Genomic DNA, 20,942 nt, shown 5'->3' with positions numbered 1-20,942 from the left:
ATTAAATAAAAAATGAAGTTGAATAGAAAAGGAAATTGAATAAAAATGGAAGTTGAATAAAAATAAAAATGGAAATTGCATAAAATTAAAAGTGGAAGTTTATTCAAGAAACCACTATACCTTAACGATCTATTTGGAAATTAAATAAAAAAGGAAGTTGAAACGAAATGGAAATTGAATAAAAATGGAAGTTGAATAAAAATAAAAATAGAAGTTGCATAAAATTAAAAATTGAAGTTCACTGAAGAAAACACTATAACTTAGCGATTTATTTGGAAATTAAATAAAAAAAAAGTTAAATAGAAAAAGAATTGATTAAAAATGGAAGTTGAATAAAAATAAAAATGGAAGTTGCAATAAATTGAAAATGGAAGTTCATTCAAGAAACTACTTTACTTTTACGATCTATTTGGAAATTAAATTAAAAAAAAAAAGTTAAATAGAAAAGGAAATTGAATAAAAATGGAAGATAAATAAAAATGGAAATTGTATAAAATTAAAAATGGAAGTTCATTCAAAAAACCACTATACCTTAACGATCTATTTGGAAATTAAATAAAAAAAGAAGTTAATTAGAAAAGGAAATTGAATAAAAATGGAAGTTCATTCAAGAAACCACTGCACTATAACGAATTATTTGGATTTTAAATAAAAAAAGGAAGTTGAATAGAAAAGGAAATTGAATTAAAATGGAAGTTGAATAAAAAAAAATGGAAGTTGCTTAAAATTAAAAATGGAAGTTCATTCAAGAAACCATTATACCTTAACGATCTATTTGAAAATTAAATAAAAATGGAAGTTGAATAGAAAAGGAAACTGAATAAAATTGGAAGTTGAATAAAAATAAAAATGAAAATTGCATTTAATTAAAAATGGAAGTTCATTCAAGAAACCACTATACCTTAACGATTTGTCACGCCCGCATTTTATTACTCAGATTACTATTACCAAACCTTTATTATACACTCAATTTCAGAGTTAGTATACAAAAGCTCATAATATTCTCAAGGAATATATATACATACAGAATTCTCTCAGTCAGATAAAAATGAATGCAACATGAATATACAATTAAAGAAGTTGCCCGTAGGCTTACATCATTTAAAAATCAAGAAGAAGGGGATAACCCTTTTACATCAATGGCATTCCGCCTACACATAAAGAGGCCTCGTGGCCAACAAATAAGGAAGATCAAAAATCTTGTAGCACATCCTGATTATCACCTGAAAAAGATTCAACAACATAGGGTGAATATATAATCCAGTAGGAATCTCAACATGATCCTCAACGATAACAACTTGCAGATAGCTATGATCATGAATGCTAATCTCATACCATATAAATAATGTGACATTTTATAACCAAAGTATATATATATACTATTCTCAAAATCATTCAGTTCTTTTAACAACATCAATTTCCACTTTTACTACCCTTTTCCCCAATGAACAACTCTTATCCATTTCCAGGTTTCCATTTGTGACAAATACCCATAATACCCACTTTATATTTTTGAAAACACGTTCACCAAAACCAATGCGCTCATATATTTATCAATTCAGAATAGAAACCCAAGTCTGACTCCACGCATTCATTGCATCTCAACCTTACCTTCAAGTTAAAGAGATATTATCAATAATTCATTGTTGGTAAGCAACTCCCTCAACCACTCTCAACACGTCCAAACATACCCAAACATATTTACACTACATGTAACGCCCTCAAAATAATAACATAAAACCCATCAATATAGACATGCATTGATATATAAAAGCTCCACTTTCTTCTATTCATCAGAGTTCCATTACCAAAAGTATTACATGTTAACAACAAAAGCAAATGCCCTAAAGGCTTACAGCTTTCCAAGCTAACACTTGGTTACAAAGAAAAGAGTACTAACTCGATTACATATTAAGCCCTTGGCTTGAATTTACATGTAATACATCAAAAGAAATAAGACAACAAAAGTGTGTCCGCCTCTAGCCTCCCAAGCTACGTCCTTGGAGATGGCATGCTACCTGTACCTGAAAATGATATTCCCATATAGGGTGAGCCACAGCCCAGTAGAAATACACTAAACCAAATATGAACAATGACTAAAAGATTAGCAGTCGATAGATGGCCAACACTGATACTATCCCTTATCACAATTTAGGATTTCATGACACACAAGTCCATGTTACAATCCATTTTCCAATTCTTTTAAATTCTCAGTTTATAACCCTGGCTCAGAACCTGGCCAAACAACTTATATGAGACAATAACTCATATTAAGCCTTTTCTCATTTCATAATAGATAAGCATACTAGCTATATCACACACCAACAGATAAGCACACAAGCTATATCTCACACCAACAGATAAGCATACAAGCTATATCATAACTTCCATAGATATGCATAAGAGCACTATCACACTTCCAATGACAAGCATATGAGCTCTGCATAAGTGCAAAGTTTAGCATTATTATGTGACTCTTATGAGAATGTGAATTAGTCTCTTATTGTTAAGCGTATGATAATGACATGATACAACAAGAAACGCTCCAGTTATAATATGTTCCGTTTGAATTAATGAATGATGTTCAAGTATGTTTCAGGTATGTTTCCAGTATGTTACAAGTTCAAGTTTGCTGAGGTATGTTTCAAGTATATGTTACAAGTTTGAATATACTACAAGGTCAAACAAGTTTCAAGGGCTTTATGCCAATGTTTCAAGGGCCTCGTGCCACCACATTTCAAGGGCTTATAGCCATCAAGTTTATGTTGCAAGATTGGGCCTAAGGCCGTTATGTACTTAGCACAGAATCAGACTATTACATTGACATGTTTTATGTTTCAAGTTAAGCATCATTTTATTTATGTATTACTATTCACTGAGCCCGGCTCACTCTCTATTATGTCTATTTCTGTAGGTCACCAATCAGGTGGTCAGTCCTAGCCAAGACGCCCGCTTTCTTTTGTCAACCTTCGTATGCCCAGGCATTGTATAAGCCATTTATTTTGTCAAGTTGTTAAGATGTTGACTTGCTTATGGGTGTCCCTCTAAGGTTGTTGTATATCCTTTCATGTTTAGTTTTTTGTATACGACCAATCATGGGGCTGGCATTGTAAATGTGTATGTATATGCTCCTGTAGACGCGCCTGTGGGCCTCATGCTACAGTTCGGACTCGATTTGTGTCACGGTTCTTAATCTGAACCAAAGAGTCCAAATCTGGCAAATCGTTTTGAGAAACAGATTTTTGAAAAAGTAGTGCCAAACATGGACTGCTTTGCCAGATACAGAGTCGCCACCTAAATATTTTTAAAATGGGGAAATTTAGGAAACCTTGACTCGGTGCCGAAGGCCACATGTCCGTCATCACCGGAGTTGTCTCGGCTCGGGAGCTTGGGTACGATCGGGGAAGGTCAGCTATGAGCACCCCCTCTCGCCTGGTCCGAAGACCAGCCTCTACTAACCGTGATATCCAGTTTTGAAAACGTTATGTGTTCTTATCCCGGTTATTAGCCTAGAATTACTATGTTATACGCGCGGCAAACAAGTATAGACCAAATCGCCCAAATTGGAAATAAAACATTTTATGTTTGTTTTGAAAATGGTTTGCTACTCGCAAGTAGGCTAAAATGCAGATTTTGCCACCCTCAAGTGGGCTTTTGGAAAAGATGGTTTCGCCACTATCTAGTGGGCTTAAAATTCACAGTTTTAACGCATTATCCCAATTTAAGCAATTTGACCTCCACCCACAGGCATTCAAGCAGTTTATCTCATGTAAGCACTTAGCCTCATGGCAAGCATACTATTATGGCAACATTCACACGCATGATGGATGCTAAAGCAAAAATACTTACATTGTTCTCCGTGCCAAAACAGTAAACTAGTTAGCAAACATGCATGTCTTAGTTCATGTTAAAAGTGGCTAATGCATCACATGCAAAATGCGATCTAGGCAGGCTCGGCTAGCCCTAAACATGGTATGTGAAAATGCACAATTATCACATATTCGGTTTAGAATTTGAAATGCAAATGCGGTTAGCGTGATGTACCGAGCCTAATGTATGCAATACAAATGCATGGATGCACGCATGCATAGCATAAGGTATGCTAATTTCAAAAAATGCCCTAATCTACCATCATAAGCCGGTAAATAAAAGGGAAGAAAGAAATAGGGATTGGAAAACATACACACCACCCACACACACTTATTACAGATTTGCCCTCACTCGGAGGGCCCAAATAAATATTACAGTCCCAAAATAATAAACAAATAAAATTATTACAAAATTTCTAATTTAATTTAAAAGAAAAGATGGAAAAGGAAAGAAGAGGGCAGCCGCAGCCTCTGCCTCGGGATGCGCGAATGGTGCATGCTCGAATCCGTCTCACCCGGAAAACCCGTACCGTACTCTTGCCGCCTCTGTTTGTACTGCCTTGTCTTTCTGAAAATTGCCAAAGTACTGGAGCAAGTTCCTTGCATCCTGCAGGGCACCACCGGCCGGACAGAATTCCCACCGACACTTCACAACTCCCATCGTCATTTGTTGGATTCCTCGCCACTCCAGATATTGCCGGTCGGCACTAAATTCTGCCGGTCGGCAGAAACTTCCTGCAGAAGACAATTTGACAGCAAACAGAGAACAGACAGTGCATGGCATGGGGTTCTCAGGTACATGTGGGCATGGTTGTGCTTCTTATCATGTTTTGAACTCAAAGAAGCACGACCCTCGATCTTTGAGCCATCAAGGGAGCATGATGACCCAAGGGATCAAATTCGCCACTCAATGTAAGGATGCATGCAACAAACAAAATGAGATCCGAAGCCTTTTCATGTCGAGGTCAAAGGCCCCGGTGGCCGAGAATCAAGGTACATTGCATCACTTGGAGTATGAATGTCCCTTGACCCTCATATTTGGCTTGACACCCCAAGCCAAATGATGCAATGCATGTTATGCTCACAAGGCTCAAAATGCAACATGGTACCAAGATGTAAAGCACAACAAGCACTATGCGACCAACATGACAAATGTGTAATGCCAAGCATGCAAGGTGCAAATGTGGTGCAAACATAGACCAATTTGGAAATGGGATTAGCATGCTAGGAGGCTTAATGACGCAATCATGCAACTTACATGAAACAAGCATGCAATGAAGCCTCAAAGTGATAAAGGTGCAGACCTTTATTCACCTCAAAACAGCACCAAGAGTGCTCAAAATGATGGACAAACAACCCATGCCAACATGCAAGCTAATAGGCCCGAGGCTAAGGCGCCAAAAGGGCCACTTTGCCTCCAATAACAAGACCAAGCTACGGCATGATTAAGACAAGTAAGGACAGATTTTTTTACATGCAAAATGGGACTCCAAACTCCCCTAAAATGGCAGCTAAGGTGACTCCCAAGAGGCACATGCACTAAGGCTCATTCCCAGGCATAAGGGGGTACACCCTCAAGGCATCAAAGAGGTCGTGCATGCACACATACAAACATGATTCTTGGACTAAAATGTGGTCCTAGATGGTGTTAAATCATGAGGGTAATCACAACCATGCATGCTAGAGGTCAACATGCTTAAGGCTTTTAAGCCAAAATGCAAAGCAACCCTAACAAACACGTCAAGCATGAGAAAGTGGATGACCAACAGATTTTAGCATGGAAAGACAACATTAAAAACTTCATGGAACTAAGCCAACACACACAAGGATCATGGCCTAATCATGAGATGCACTTCTAAGCAAAATGGAGCAATACAAAGCAAGTACTACAAGAATACAAGGAGGTACAAATCCAGCCAAAAATAGAGACCCCACATGACCTAAAAACACCCAAAAAGTTCTGAAATGAAGCAAAAACCAAGCAAGCATGCATGTCACCCTCTTGGGCCACAACTCAAGGAAACAAAACCATAAAGGGAGAGGGGTGTCCCTCCCCTATGCAAGACTTCAAACCAACTTTTTTGACACTAAAAATACACTGATTTTCGATGGTCAAAGGGCCAAAACACTGAAGTGAACAAAACCTTATCAAAGAGGCACCAAAATGGACCAAACAAGGCCTAGAAGGGTGAGTTTGCACTCAAACCACAAAATGACCTTAATGAAAGTGCTAGAGCAGGAAAATACAAGCCCTTTTTATGTTATACACAAGGCCTAAAACAGCAAGCAAGATAGGTAAAAAAAAATTGCAAGTTTGGGGAATATAAATCAAGATGCTCACCCTTGAAGAACCTTTGAAGAACAAATGGTCTAGCCTCCTTCTTTTGATCAAAACCAGTCCAAAAACTCAAGAAACAACCCCCCAAGTCCCTCAATCTCGGAGTAAGGTGTAATGGTGTGTGTAATGGTGCAAAAGTAAGGTAAAAACCACCTTTTGAGCTAAGAAACACACACAAAGGAGGAGAGAGAGGGAGGTATAGAGATAATATGTATCTATATCTCCAAGGTCTGGTTTTTGGTTGCAAGAGTCTAACCTAGATCAAAGAGGAAGGCCCTCCTCTTATAAGACTCCCTCTTGCAAAGCTTATTCAACAAGCTTGCTTAGAGGGAGATCCCTCCATACACGTGTATGGAGGGGGGAAGAGTTGGTGCCAGCTATCACAGCTGGCACAAAATATCTCCATAAAGTGGATGAACAGTGGTCGGCTGCCCAAAAATGCCATTTCGGCAAAAAGCAGTGCCAACCGGCAACAAACTATGCCGACCGGCAAACAAAAGTGCCGATAGCAGCAAAAGACCAGCCGGTGACCTCTAGCCACTGCCGGTGGGGTGTGGGGATGTCTCACAAGGCTTTCCCTGCCCCTCCAAGGCAAAACACAAGTGTTCGGTGCAAAACCAGACACTAAACGGTCAAGTTCGGAGATCCTGAGGCAGGGCGCGCGAGCCGAGGCTTCCGGGAACTCCAAACGAACACAAACATGGATGATCACCGAGTGTTCAAACGGTGACGTCCAAGTCTTGAGGACGGTCAAAAATGGGGTGTCTACAGCTCCGAGTTATAGTTGGAACTTTATCTATCCACTATAATGCATGTCATAAATGAGATCCTGGCATGTAGAAGTAGCTCAATGGAGTTTATTTGTTTCATTATTTCCATTTTTTTCGTGCTTCCGATAAGGCCCCGTATGTTATGTTACCAAGTTACATGTCCGTTTCTGAATAGGTCATGCCCAAACTTTTAGGGGCGGGTTTGGGGTGTGACAAGTGGTATCAGAGCACGAGTTGCTATCTCACACACGAATCCATTGAGCTTTAGGATGTCTAGAAAAGACTTAGGCATCATGCATTAAACCCTTAGTGCATATGAAAGAAAGTGATGGCAACGTTAAATGCAATCTGTTAGCACTAACGATTATCACCCCTGTCCATTGTATATTCTTTGTGTATATTGTGAATGATTGTGATGTAGAACATGGTAAGACATGCAGATGGGGTTAAATCATCAGAATTGCGCAGCGGAAGCATGGTAAGGGTTCGAGCTGATCGGTAAGACAGTCCCTATATCAATGATTAAATAAGATGTATGTTATCGATTGTTATTTGCGGATTGGAAGTTTCTTATCATCTGTTTAGATGAAGTGATTAAACCCTAGGTATGGAATAATCCTAAGACTAAAGGAAATGATATAGTCTTCCTTGTCACAACAATGTTTAGATCTGTGATTTTGTGCAATTACTGCATATGAGTATTTTGATAAGATGTGTTTGTCGGCTAACTGAACTTGTGTTGAATACGAATGGCTGTTTGAAGAAGTTATGTATATAATGACCCCTCTTAGAATTGTGTGTAATTTGTTATGGAAGTCTGTAATTTGAAATTTGCATTCTGAAATATGAAATTAGACATTTGAAATCTGACATTTGACTTTGTCATCTGTAATCTGTTTTGTTATGTGCAAATTGTAATCTGTAATTAAAATTCCATATAAAGAATGGTTGAACGACATGAATGACCTTACCCACATTACGTGTTTGCTTGTGTGAGACTTGTAAAAAGGGAGGCAGCTAATGACTACTTTGAGAACAACCCAATTAATTGATAAACTGATAAGTTACCGCAAGAATTAAAATCCTGCCTATGTATATTATGACGAAAGATTAAGAAATCATTTCTATGAAAATTTCTGTGTAAATGTACAAATGTTAGATATTGCAATTTGTTAAATTAATCCCTACTCCGTATTTGAAGGATGTAATGTAAACTGTTCTGCACGACACTGTGAACTTTAAAAAAAAAAAAAAGACAAATAGACAGGGAAGTGTTCTCTATTGATGGTGAATTAACGTTATGTACTGGACATTTATCTCATTCGGTATGCTTATACAATATGATATGCGCGACGCAATATTGAACTAATTTGGCTAAGAAGTCTAACTCTGATATTAGGTGATCAAATCATTTTGTCACCGAATTGTTGACTTCTAGATGTATCTGCATGGGTGTGGTTACTGTATACTTAAGGAAATCTATGACCCTATGAATGGACCTAGTAGGACCTACGTATGTGAAATAACTGGATACTCTGTTTATGTTAATTGATTGAGCCAGACGACTGGTCTATAATTTCTATATGACTGTTTGCTGACCCATTGTAATTGTGAGCTATGCATACTACTTAGACCCGAGCTTTTAATAGTATGATTAAATGTCTATTATGACACGTCTGTATGAATTTATAAAAGTGTATGATACTAGTTTTGATATGGTCGTAGCTATTTGACTTGGAGTATAGTCCTCTTGTGTTACTGAACTTAGAAGTAATGCTATAAGGAATTCACGATGTGTACTGTGATCTCTTTTTCTATTGTATTGACCATATCATTCTGAATTAATATACCGGTATGACTCTGAAGTGTTTTTGGGAACAAGGGATATTACCAGCGAATTATAAAGCTAAAGGCTGCGTACATAAACGATTTATTTGTGACTATTGGAATGAAATATGCCTCGTTAATTAGGCAAAACCTTGTTGGTAGGCTCTAATATATGATTTCATTATGCATAACCGAATTTGGATCTAACCACGTGACTAATTTAATTATTTTGGAACTGTTTATGACTTTAATGGACAACCCATCTCCGAGTAAATGGCACTCTGAAATTTACCCAAAGAACTACTTAACTGGGCAAGTTTGAACATGTACTTTTGAATGAGAATTACATATGAACTATTAAGGTTGGATCAATTTGGTTATGAACATAGTATATTGTGAAGGAAATTAACGTATGCTGTGGGAAGTTATGAATTATGTGCTTAGGGGAATGCTATTTATTATGTTTTTGTATTTAAGAATTATGTTTCTATAGCTGAGAATTGATGCGACATGAAAATATTGTGATTACAAACCCTGCCTACTAGGGAGTTTATGTCTGGAATGTCCTGTCAAGGACTCTTGTAATTATATCTTGTTCGATACAAGATCCTGTGAAATAAAATATGAGATGTTTCCTTTTATTTTACATACCTAGAATGGGCCTGTTTGAGTTGTCTTCTATTTGGTTTTCTTCAATTTCGAGGATAAAATATCCCCAAGGTGGGTAAGTTATAACACTTTGTATTTTGGGTTGAGGAATGAAGTAAGGTGTAATTGGAAGTTGTTAAGGTTGGGTGGATATGTAGGATGCTCTCATGCTTTGTTGTGAACTAGGGGTTGTTAAGAATTGGTGAGTATAAGGTTATTGCTATTTTTGTTAGAACGGATGCAAATTTCGGGGACGAAATTTTTTAAGGTGGGAAGGGTGTAACGACTCGGATTTTAAATTCACATTGGATTGATATATAGTGGTGCCTGTCACCTTAAAATTTGTATGGTTGTCGGACTCTTGATATTGATGGGTTGGCAAGTGAACTATAAATATTATAATTGAGGACCTTTGGATGATGTTTGGAACCTTGATCGAAGCATTAACAAGATATATAGATAAGATTAGATAAAAAGTCCCAAATTTGAGTTTGAATTTTTGACCAGCCGTCACTCTTTTGCCCTTTTCTCTTTCCATACTTAGAATTTGAATGTGAGGTTGGAACCATTAGAAAGCTTGTTTCCGGGGCTTCAATTTGAACACAAGAACGGCCTAGAAAGGAGTCTCGATGAGAGAGTTACACCAGTTTGAAGTTTCCACATCTGTGCTGGAAGCACAGCCGCACGTGCGGGGAATAGCGCCGCACGTGCGGGCTGTGCGGGACAGCAGCTAAAAAAACGTGATTTTTGGACCATTTCTTACATTTTCTTTTCCTCTCTTCTTCTCCCCTCTTCCATGTCCGAAAACTTAGCCCTAAAAACCTTGATTTCCTCCACTTTTATCAACAAATCAACCATGGATTTTGCATCAACGATGAAGAACAAGTGAAGATCAACATTTTCAACCGATTGGATTTTGAAATTTCGAAGTTATGCTCTTGACCTAGCTTCCTTGCTTTCAATCTTGAGGTAGGGGTCCTAGTTCTCCTTCAATGCTTACATAAATAGATAGATTTTTGATATTTTGGAGTATATAAATGCAAAATCTACATGTTGAGCATATAGGGTTATATTATGGAAATTTGGGGATTTCGGATTTGAAGAATTTGGGGTTTTGTTGTTGGGTTTAGATTATGGATTATGAACCTAGGATATATAATCAGGGGGAAAATTGGAAGAAAAAAATAATGGGTTAAGAAGTTTGAATTTTTCTTGAAATTTCTAGGTTTTTCTAGAAACCCTAGGTTGATTTTTGATGATAATCAATTATTTGGCCCAAATTGAAAGTTGAATCATGAAATTGGTAGGTTGAATTATCTATGTACAACTTTAATTGGAATTTGGTTATGTTAGAAAATTATGTTTAAAATTTGCGAATGAATTTTGTTATGAGCAATGTAAATCATGTTATAATGAGAAGGAAATTGAAGGAAATGATTTATAAATGATATAGATGACATAAACTCGGTTATGGAATGTTGAAATAGAATTTAAGAATTTCTCTTGAATTATGTTGAATTATATTTAATGATATTGAGTTGAATCATGTTGCTTATGTTGAATTGTAGTGATTATGTGAGATGGTATTAACTATGTTGACTTTGATTTTTGTGACTTAAAATGTAGAGTTTTCCAAAATGGGTTAATCCCAAATTATTTTGCTAAATACTTGTGGGCTTGCTTAGTTATTAAAATCAAGAGAATGATTTATTTTTGGAAAAATGTGGAAGATGTCCATACAATTCCTTCCTATCTTGAAATCGAAGTGATTGATTAAAAATTCCATATTGTGTTTGCAAGAATGGTAATCTTCTATTTCTATATATAGATATATTGAGATGGAGGAAATTGTGGTATAATGAATGGATAATGGTAGGCTTGTGAAGAATAATGAAGGAAGGAAAAAGAACTAATGACTAAGTTATATATGTGTACGGGGCATACTTCAGGAGGGCCAAGCACTCCGTTGTAGCACTGTGAGTAGTAGTACTTCGATGTATCTTTAACCATTAATGATTATTGTTATCGACGTTATGATCTTTGCCATAAGAATTATGTTGACATGTATGTTATGTATGCTACGTAAATATTGTGAAATTATGGAAACATCAAAGGTGTATGCTATATGAGGAACATTGTGAAATTATGGAAACATCAAAAAGGATTTGTGAAATATGCATCTCGAATTTGTGAAGTATGGATCACCAACTTGTGAAATATGAAACGATGTGGCCGAGGGCCATTTGTGAAGTATGAATTTCCGAATTGTGAATTGTGAAACTATGAAGCCAAGAGCCGAATTGTGAACCTATGAAACCCAAAAGCTAATTTATGTATATGTGAATTTATGAGGCGGGGCGCCGACTTGTGAATTTATGAGGCCAAGGGCTGACTTGTGAATTTATGTGGCCAGGGGCCATTTGTGAACTATGAACCTATGTGGCCAGGGGCCATTTGTGAAATTATGAAGCTATGAGGTCAAGGGCCAAACTTGTGAACTTGTGAATCCAAAGGGCCGAAGGCCGATCTGATAAGTTGTGAATCTATGAAACCTAAAGGCTATTGTGAATGTGTGAACCCCTCAGGCCAAGGGCCGAACTGTGGAATTGTGAAACCGATAAAGTCATCTGTAATCTAATGAAAATGTGCTTACTTTGTCCTGTTAACTTTATGTTAATTATGTCAACTCGTGGGAATGATGTAACGGTTACCATTAGGACTCTATTAATTACAAGGCAAGGCAACTATGTTAACATATAAGAACGATTAAACAACGGTGTATACTATTGATTAATAGAGCACGTGAATTAAGTCATTTACCCAAAAGAATTTATGTTCATTCTTGAAGAATAGATTCTGAGTAAATATAAGAGTAGCTATGTGTATCCATATGAATTTGAAGTTATGTTGCTATGTTGCTTATGAATTGGAAGTTATTCAGAATCTACGATATAAGTGCAAAGTTTAGCATTATTATGTGACTCTTATGAGAATGTGAATTAGTCTCTTATTGTTAAGCGTATGATAATGACATGATACAACAAGAAACGCTCCAGTTATAATATGTTCCGTTTGAATTAATGAATGATGTTCAAGTATGTTTTAGGTATGTTTCCAGTATGTTACAAGTTCAAGTATGTTGAGGTATGTTTCAAGTATATGTTACAAGTTTGAATATACTACAAGGTCAAACAAGTTTCAAGGGCTTTATGCCAATGTTTCAAGGGCCTCGTGCCACCACATTTCAAGGGCTTATAGCCATCAAGTTTATGTTGCAAGATTGGGCCTAAGGCCGTTATGTACTTAGCACAGAATCAGACTATTACATTGACATGTATTATGTTTCAAGTTAAGCATCATTTTATTTATGTATTACTATTCATTGAGCCCGGCTCACTCTCTATTATGTCTATTTCTGTAGGTCACCAATCAGGTGGTCAGTCCTAGCCAAGACGCCCGCTTTCTTTTGTCAACCTTCGTATGCCCAGGCACTGTATAAGCCATTTATTTTGTCAAGTTGTTAAGATGTTGACTTGCTTATGGGTGTCCCTCTAAGGTTGTTGTATATCCTTTCATGTTTGTTTTTTTGTATACGCCCAATCATGGGGCTGGCATTGTAAATGTGTATGTATATGCTCCGAGTTATAGTTGGAACTTTATCTATCCACTATAATGCATATGATGAATGAGATCCTGGCATGTAGAAGTAGCTCAATGGAGTTTATTTGTTTCATTATTTCCATTTTTTTTGTGCTTCCGATAAGGCCCCGTATGTTATGTTACCGAGTTACATGTCCGTTTCTGAATAGGTCTTGCCCAAACTTTTAGGGGCGGGTTTGGGGTGTGACATGTTGGGCGTGTTTCGAACAGGCTGGTTGAGCCTTAGTCCCTTTCCTTGTTGCCCAGAGTTTTGGTGGTACGCTCGAGCGGGTACCCTTGCGCTCGAGCAGAGTTTTATTTTTAGTTGTACGCTCGAGCGGACCATATCACGCTCGAGCGGAGTTTTCACACTTCCAGTATCTGTGCCTCTGCAAAACTTCTGCAGATGTGTTTTTCACGCTCGAGCGGGTTTCCTTACGCTCGAGCGGGTCACGCTCGAGCGGGTCTGTTGGCGCTCGAGCGGGGTGTTCATTGTCTGCGAAGGTTCTGAGAGGGGGTAATCTACGCTCGAGCGAACTGGTTTTTGCACTCGAGCGGATGTATTTTGTTCTTGTGTCCTGGCGCTCGAGCGGGCCTTCTTGCGCTCGAGCGGGTCCAGTTTTGTGCTTGACGCTCGAGCGTTCTATTCTCCGCTCGAGCGGATCATGCGTATATCAGTTGGCAGCTGTGCATTTTTTAATCACATTTCAACATCCTTTCTCTCCCTTACTTTTCCAAAAAAGCCATTTGAGAGCTTCTCTCACTAAAACTCAACTTCTCTCTAAGTATTGATCTAGTTAGAGTGTTCTTCTACCCTTTGGCCTTTACAAAAAGTGTGTTGATCATCGAGGGCTACGTTTTGTTCCGAAAAGATTGGAGTTTGGAGCACTTTGAGTTTGGTTCTCTCCTCCGTTTGAGCTCTAACTTCGAGGTAGGGATATCCTACTCCATCTTATGAGCTTTGTCTTTGAATTTTGGCATTTTGATATGTTTGGAGTCGTTGGGTAATTTTGAGGAAGTTTGGGTCTTTGCGTAATTTTGGAAAGTTGGGGTTTTATTTATTATTACCTATATGCATGTTGGGCATAGAGAAATGAGATGAATGTTAGATTGTTGATAGAAATGAAACCTTAGGGTTGTTTGGTTAATTATGCGAAATGCCCTAATTGCATTGTTAAATCAATTTGTGAAATAAATGTGAGAAATGAGAAATGGAATTGAAAATGTTGGAATTGGGAATGTATGGGATTAAAGGGTGCAGTTGCGTTACTCATCACTCACCAAATTGAAATGTCAATATTTTACCCATGTGGCGCATTTATTCTCTATTTAGAAATAACTGCTTGGGGCTATCGGTGGAGGATAGTTTTGATTGTTGTAGACAATGCATGATGATTAGGCAAACTACAACTAATCGATTAAGTGTACTATTGAATATAGCGAATGGAACAGTACATTAACTTTATGTATTGATTGGTTGTATATGATAACTGTTTGTATATATTGTTTGTGTGGGAGGAGAAATGGGGTGGACCTCTAAACCGGAAGGTTTATTGGAAGAAAGGGGCTGGACCTCTAAACCGGAAATTGAAGTGCAGATACAGCTCATATGCTTATCTATTGAAGTGCAGATACAGCCCATATGCTTATCTATTGAAGTGTAGATACAGCTAATATGCTTATTTGTTGATGTATTGATACGACTTGTATGGTTATTTGTTGATGTATTGATATAGCTAGTATGCTTATCTATTGCGAAATGTAAATGCTTAATATGAGTGTTTGTCTCATATAGGTTGTTTGACCAGGCTCTGAGTCATAGTTATGAATTGAGAATTGGTTAAGAAATGGAAAGTGAATATAACATGGACATGATTGTCGTTAAACTGTAAGACAGTATAAATTGGAATATAAGTGCGGACCACCCATTGAACGCTATTATCTTAGTCATTTGTTTATAGTTGGTTTAGTGTATTTCTACTGCGCTGTGGCTCACCCTATATGGGACACCATTTTCAGGTACAGGAAGCATGCCACTTCCAAGGGCGTAGTTTGGGAGGCTAGAGGCAGACAGACTGCTTTGTTGTTTTGCTTTCTTTGATGTATTATATGTAAATTTCAAGCCAAGGGCGTAAAATGTACTGAGTTAGTACTCTTCTCTTTTTGTAACGAAGTGTTAACTTGGAAAGCTGTAAGCCCATAGGGCATTTGTTTGTTTGTAGCTTGTAATATTCCTGTAAGAGCTACTCTGATTAATAGAAAGATATTTATTTCTCGTACATCATGGCATGTCTAAAATGATGGGTTTTATGTATTTTTTTGAGGGCGTGACATGGACTCTTTAAATGAGTCTTGTTAGCTATGGCTAACATTATCATATATATATATATATATATTTATTTTTATAATGGTTATTTTAACAAAAAAAATTTGGTCTAGCTACATTTGAGAGCCTTGAGCAACTCCAATCATACTATCTACTTTTCACTAGCTAAAGTATGGAAAAAATACTCTCTTTATTTTAGCTATTGTGTTCTCCAACCACACTCTTTATTTTAGCTAATCATTCAAACTAACTTAATTAATTTTTAAAACAAAAAATACTAATTGCTGACATTTTACCAATGTAAATTTGCAAAAATAATAAATTTGCTCAAACAAGCATATAAAACCTATAAAATGGGGAGAAAACAAAATACAAAATACAAAATAAGTTATTCTGTAATTCACCAAACAGAATTGAAAGAACATATAAAATTGTTGCACACACATATACATATACAAAATATATAAAATCCCAAATCCAATATACAAGTATGCAAAAATTCAAGACATATACATACATATTTGTTTGGAAAGCTTATAATGCTCTTTAATTGTAGCCAATAAAAAGGTAGAATGGTAAAGTAGCTAGCTCGCCCATTGGAGTCCAAAATTAGAGTTACATTGGCTAAAATGCCTAACAAGCCTTTTTTAGCTATCCCCTTGGAGATGGCTCAACAAATTTAAAACTATATTATAACCAAAAAGTTTTTTTTTTCTATTGTATCTAGTATTTTTTGTACATACACCTCCATCAGACCCACTATTCTAAAATTTAATTTTACAAATATTCATTTTTATGATCTGCTGAATTATATGCAAACAACACTACCCAAAGCAACTTCTAGAAGGTTCTAGGAAAAGTTAACCATATTACTCAAAAAAAAAAAAAAAAGAGAAAAAGTAATAATTGTGCACATCCCGTCATTCGGCCGGATGTTTGGTAATAAATAATAAAATATTATATTTCATATTCAAAAATAAAAATAAAAATAGTGTAGCAGTTGGTCGCCTGACAGGATATCCAGTCACTCTTAAGAATAAATGATAAAATATCATATAACATGTGAACACTGTATCGCTACATGTAACGATTTATCGTAGTAATGCCAAATTTAATTTTGATGTAATGAGGCTGATGAAGGAGTGATTTTGCACCTTGCTAAGCAAATTTAGTCCTAAAACCATTATAGCTAGGTTGATATGGGCAGTCTTAGGAGGCTCTTTAAAATAAAAAAAAAAAAGTAGCGTTATAGTACATAAATAAAAAAAAGTTAGGCAAAATAAATAATTATCTCTTTTTTTTTTTTAATTTTATATTTTAACTAGCAAAAAATAAATAATAGGATTAGAATTGCTCTAATGTGGCATTTATATCTCATCAACTAATAACATTTCCCCATCTAAGAAAAAAAAAATAGCATTTAATATTTCCCTTGAGAGACTTCTTTCTTTCCATTGCACCAAAAAAGGAAAATAATAATAATAATAATAATAATTGCTTGAATTTGAGGAGCCAACATAATATTATTAGTCATTGATTTCCCAAAATAACTAGAATAATCAAAATGTCCATTTTACCCTTCTCTTCCCTTCAACCAAAAAAAGATAAAAGAGTCTGATTACAGATCTAGTCGCAATAGAGAATGAGGCTGATATTATCCTGAGCTTTGCTCTCAACGTGACCTAATAACTAAGAAAACGATTAAGAAAAAATAAAAATAAAAGTTGAGTTTTTCTTATGTTTGAATTTTTCAATATGAGAGAATTTGAGGGGTTTATAGGGTCATCATGGGTCTTATTTCGATAATCTAAATAGTTCATTTTGTAGGGTTCTCAAAATATATTATCCATAAAAAATTTAGCAATTTAATAATCAGAAGTTTTTAATTTTATCACATTTATCTCTGAAAAATGGATCATCTATTTTAAAAATATATTTGTCATCCATTTTTTCGAAGATAAATGCGACAAAATGAAAAATTATGACTATTGAATTGAAATTTTTTTTTTGCATGAATAATATACCAATGCCTTACAAAATGAATGGTTTAAATCGTCAACACAGGACCTATGATAGGTCTTATAGAACCTTTCAATTCTTATGTTAAGATGTCAATAGAAAAAACCTAATCCAAAAACTTTTACTGTGTCTCTTAAAAGATAATAACATTATTGCACCTTTTGATAAGACAATAAACTATAAATTAAATAGTTAATACATGTTTTGAATATAGGATTTATATTTTGTTTGAGAAGTAATATTTTTAATTAAAAATCATTAAATTATTCTTTTTATTTTTGTATATTTTATTTTTGTCAGAAAAAAACACAAAAAAAAAAAAAAATTAAACAGAGGGTTGTTAGTGTAATAAATAAATTTATTTTTGTAAAATTGGGAATCGTCCACCACGCTTAAAATATGGCAAACCATATTTGGTGCCACGTATAAAAGAAGAAACTAGAAAAAGAATTTCGGAGGGTAACATGGACATTTCAATTGGACACGCTTACCCATTGCCAACTCGATGATGAAGCAAAGTTTGGAAAAAATTAACATGGAGTACGTTACAAAACGCTTCATGAGTTTTTATAGAAATCCTTGCCCATTGCCCTTGGCACTCTTCTTGTGGTCTCTCTCTCAGTCCTCCGATTTCCTCACTCTGCTCTTTCACAGCCCTAAAATATCTCCCAATTCTCTGTCTCTCTTTCTCTCTGTCTCTCTCTGTCTCTCTAACTATTCTTACACAACGAAGTCTCTCAAAGAGCTCTCCAATCTCTTCCCCATTCGTTGATCGTCTGATTTCTATGAAAAAGTAAGCTTCGAATCTCTCCTCTCCTGCATCGTTTCCTGTATCGATACGTTGTTTATATTTAATTTCTTTGATTTTTTTTTGATTATTTTACTAAAATGTATCATAATTATGTGAAATATGGTTGATATTGTAAGTCTATTAGTGTGTTCTCAATCATTGTGGTGGTTTATCTTACAGTCATTTAAGGAGTTTCGAGTGATTTGCTTTTAGCGGTTATTTTGCTTATTGTAAAAAAAAAATATTTTTTGAATGGATATTTGATTTGATCAACTTGTTATTGGTTGTTTGAGGGTTATCTTTTTCATTGTTTTGAAAATTTTGCTGATGATTGATGTATTTTCATATTTCGAAGTGGCTGAGATAGGATTTTCTTCATATTATTTGCTTTACCTTGTTTTTTTCACTTTATCTACGACTTGTTTCTGTTATTTCCATTTTTTGTGTTTTAAGTCGTTTTTGTGGGAGAAAAATCGTCAGTGATTTTGTGTCTGGTGCGGGTGTGTATGTAGAGGGTGGACTCCTCAAACCTTCAATTTAAGGGCATGTTTACTCGGCAAAAAATGTAATTTTTTAATATTTTTAATGATTAAATGGTGTTGTGTAGTCTACAATGTCAAAAAAGAATTTATAACAATTAAATGGTGTTGTGTAGTCTACAGTGTCAAAAAAGAATTTATAACAATTACACAACAATATATATATATAATAACAATCTTAAATACAAATATATAAGAAGTGTCTATTGAGAAATAACCGACACATATACCATACTCTTGTTCAAGTGTTGAGTTTCTAATATCGGTATTTGATTTATATTGAAGAGTCTATGTAACATAGATTACAACACAACCTGATTTTTGTTTTTGAATTTTCAGTTTTAGATACATGTTATATATGCATGTAGGTAGATATATGAGTTTTGTGTGCTTTTAGATGCATGTGCTTGTGTGTGCTTTATATATGATCGTATGTTGTTTCACTGTTGTTAGTCTAAGGCATTCCTATATCTTCTCAGAGTGAGTGTGTTTGTAAAGTGTGCTCATTTTGATTTGCTGTGGATACAGGATAGATTCATTGAAGCTTGATCTCGCTTTAATTTGTTGTCGTTTCTTCTCCTAATTCCCTTGATGTCCCTTTTATTTATTCTTTGCATCTCCGATCATTAATGTTGTTTATTAAAAAGATTTTAGTTTGGTGATTTTCAAGGGCAATAGCATCTTTTATAATAAAATCGGGTTTTATCATAAAAGTAATTCTGATATACCATTTCTGGAAAGTAACTGTGTTCATAAGCATGAGATAATCAGGCTCAGATTTTTTATCATCTTGAGTTTTACTGGACTAAGGAATTATTATTCCTTGTTGATTATTCTGAATTTTACTATTAATCTTTTTAATTTCAGAATTAATAGTAATATTGGAAGTTTGTAATTGCTTAATTTCTACTTTTAAGGCATTAACTTCCATTTTTAAATCTTGGATTGTTAGAGGTTTTTCCTTAGTTGTATTCTGGATTCTGTTGAAAACTTCTTCCATACTATAATGTTTAGGAGGAAGTATTTGTTCCTTCTTTTGTTGCTGTAAGCATAATTCTAAATATTTTAATTTCATTTCTGGATTAGCAATTTCATCAGCTATGTTGATGATATTCTGCTCTTCTTCTGTAAGAACGTTGATACTGGGTCCACCAATATCAAGTCCATTCATTTCAACTATTGCTTTCCAATAGTTGACTTCATCTGATATTTGATTAATATGAGTTTTACAATCACAAATTTCTGGAGTATTTTCAGATTCGGTAGCAGAATCAGATGAATAAATTGCTGCAAGACCATCTGTAGAATTGTCAGAAGAACTAGATTCATCAGATAACATTTGAAGAATCTTTTGCTAAAGTTCATCATCTACAGATAGTTCATTAAGCTTTGTTGTATTTTAGATTTACAACGGTTAGCATAATGACTTGTTTGTCCACATTTATAACATTTAATTGTGGATTTTGGATTTTGTCTGGAATATTTTTGTCTACCTTTTGAAGGTGTTGGTTGCCGGGTATAAGCTTTAGAGGGCTTATACTTTCTGGACTTTTTAGGAAAATTCTTATGAATTTTCTTATGTTTCTTATGTTTGTGAGGATACTGTAATTTCGTGTCATAGGCGAATTGTTCATAAAATTCACCTAAGTCTTTTCTTCCTGTAAGATGTTGCTGTTTCATCTGTTGCTATAGTTTAAGGTCATTGCATAAAGCAAGGCCTTCATCAGTGATAACAACTATTAATTGACCATAAGTATATCGATTATACGGGATAGCCAATTGATTATGACAATCTCTTAACTTTTTCGTAACTCTCTCAACCAAAAGAGTAGGTAGACCATCAATAAATTTGGCTTTCCAATGATCTGAATTAGCATCAGCTCGACGATGTACTTTCATTAGAAAAACATCTTCATACCATCTAAAATGAGATAAAGATGGACATCTTAATTTCTGTAATAGTTCTCTACTACGATATTCAATACCGGTAACTACACCGATAAAATGAAGGACGATAGTATTAACTAGAGTATATACAGCATCTTGTTCTTGTCGCTCAAGATCTGCATCAATTATAGTTCTGGTGGAATTTAAAATTTCATCATTTTGAACAGTTGTGAGAATATTATCCCACCATCCTTTAAGTAGTCCAGTAAAGCCACTGACAATAAATCTGG

This window comes from Camellia sinensis, chromosome 12, assembly GCF_055761805.1.
Source record: "Camellia sinensis isolate YWXY chromosome 12, ASM5576180v1, whole genome shotgun sequence".
Lineage (NCBI taxonomy): Eukaryota > Viridiplantae > Streptophyta > Magnoliopsida > Ericales > Theaceae > Camellia > Camellia sinensis.
Note: the sequence above shows the minus strand (reverse complement) of the source record.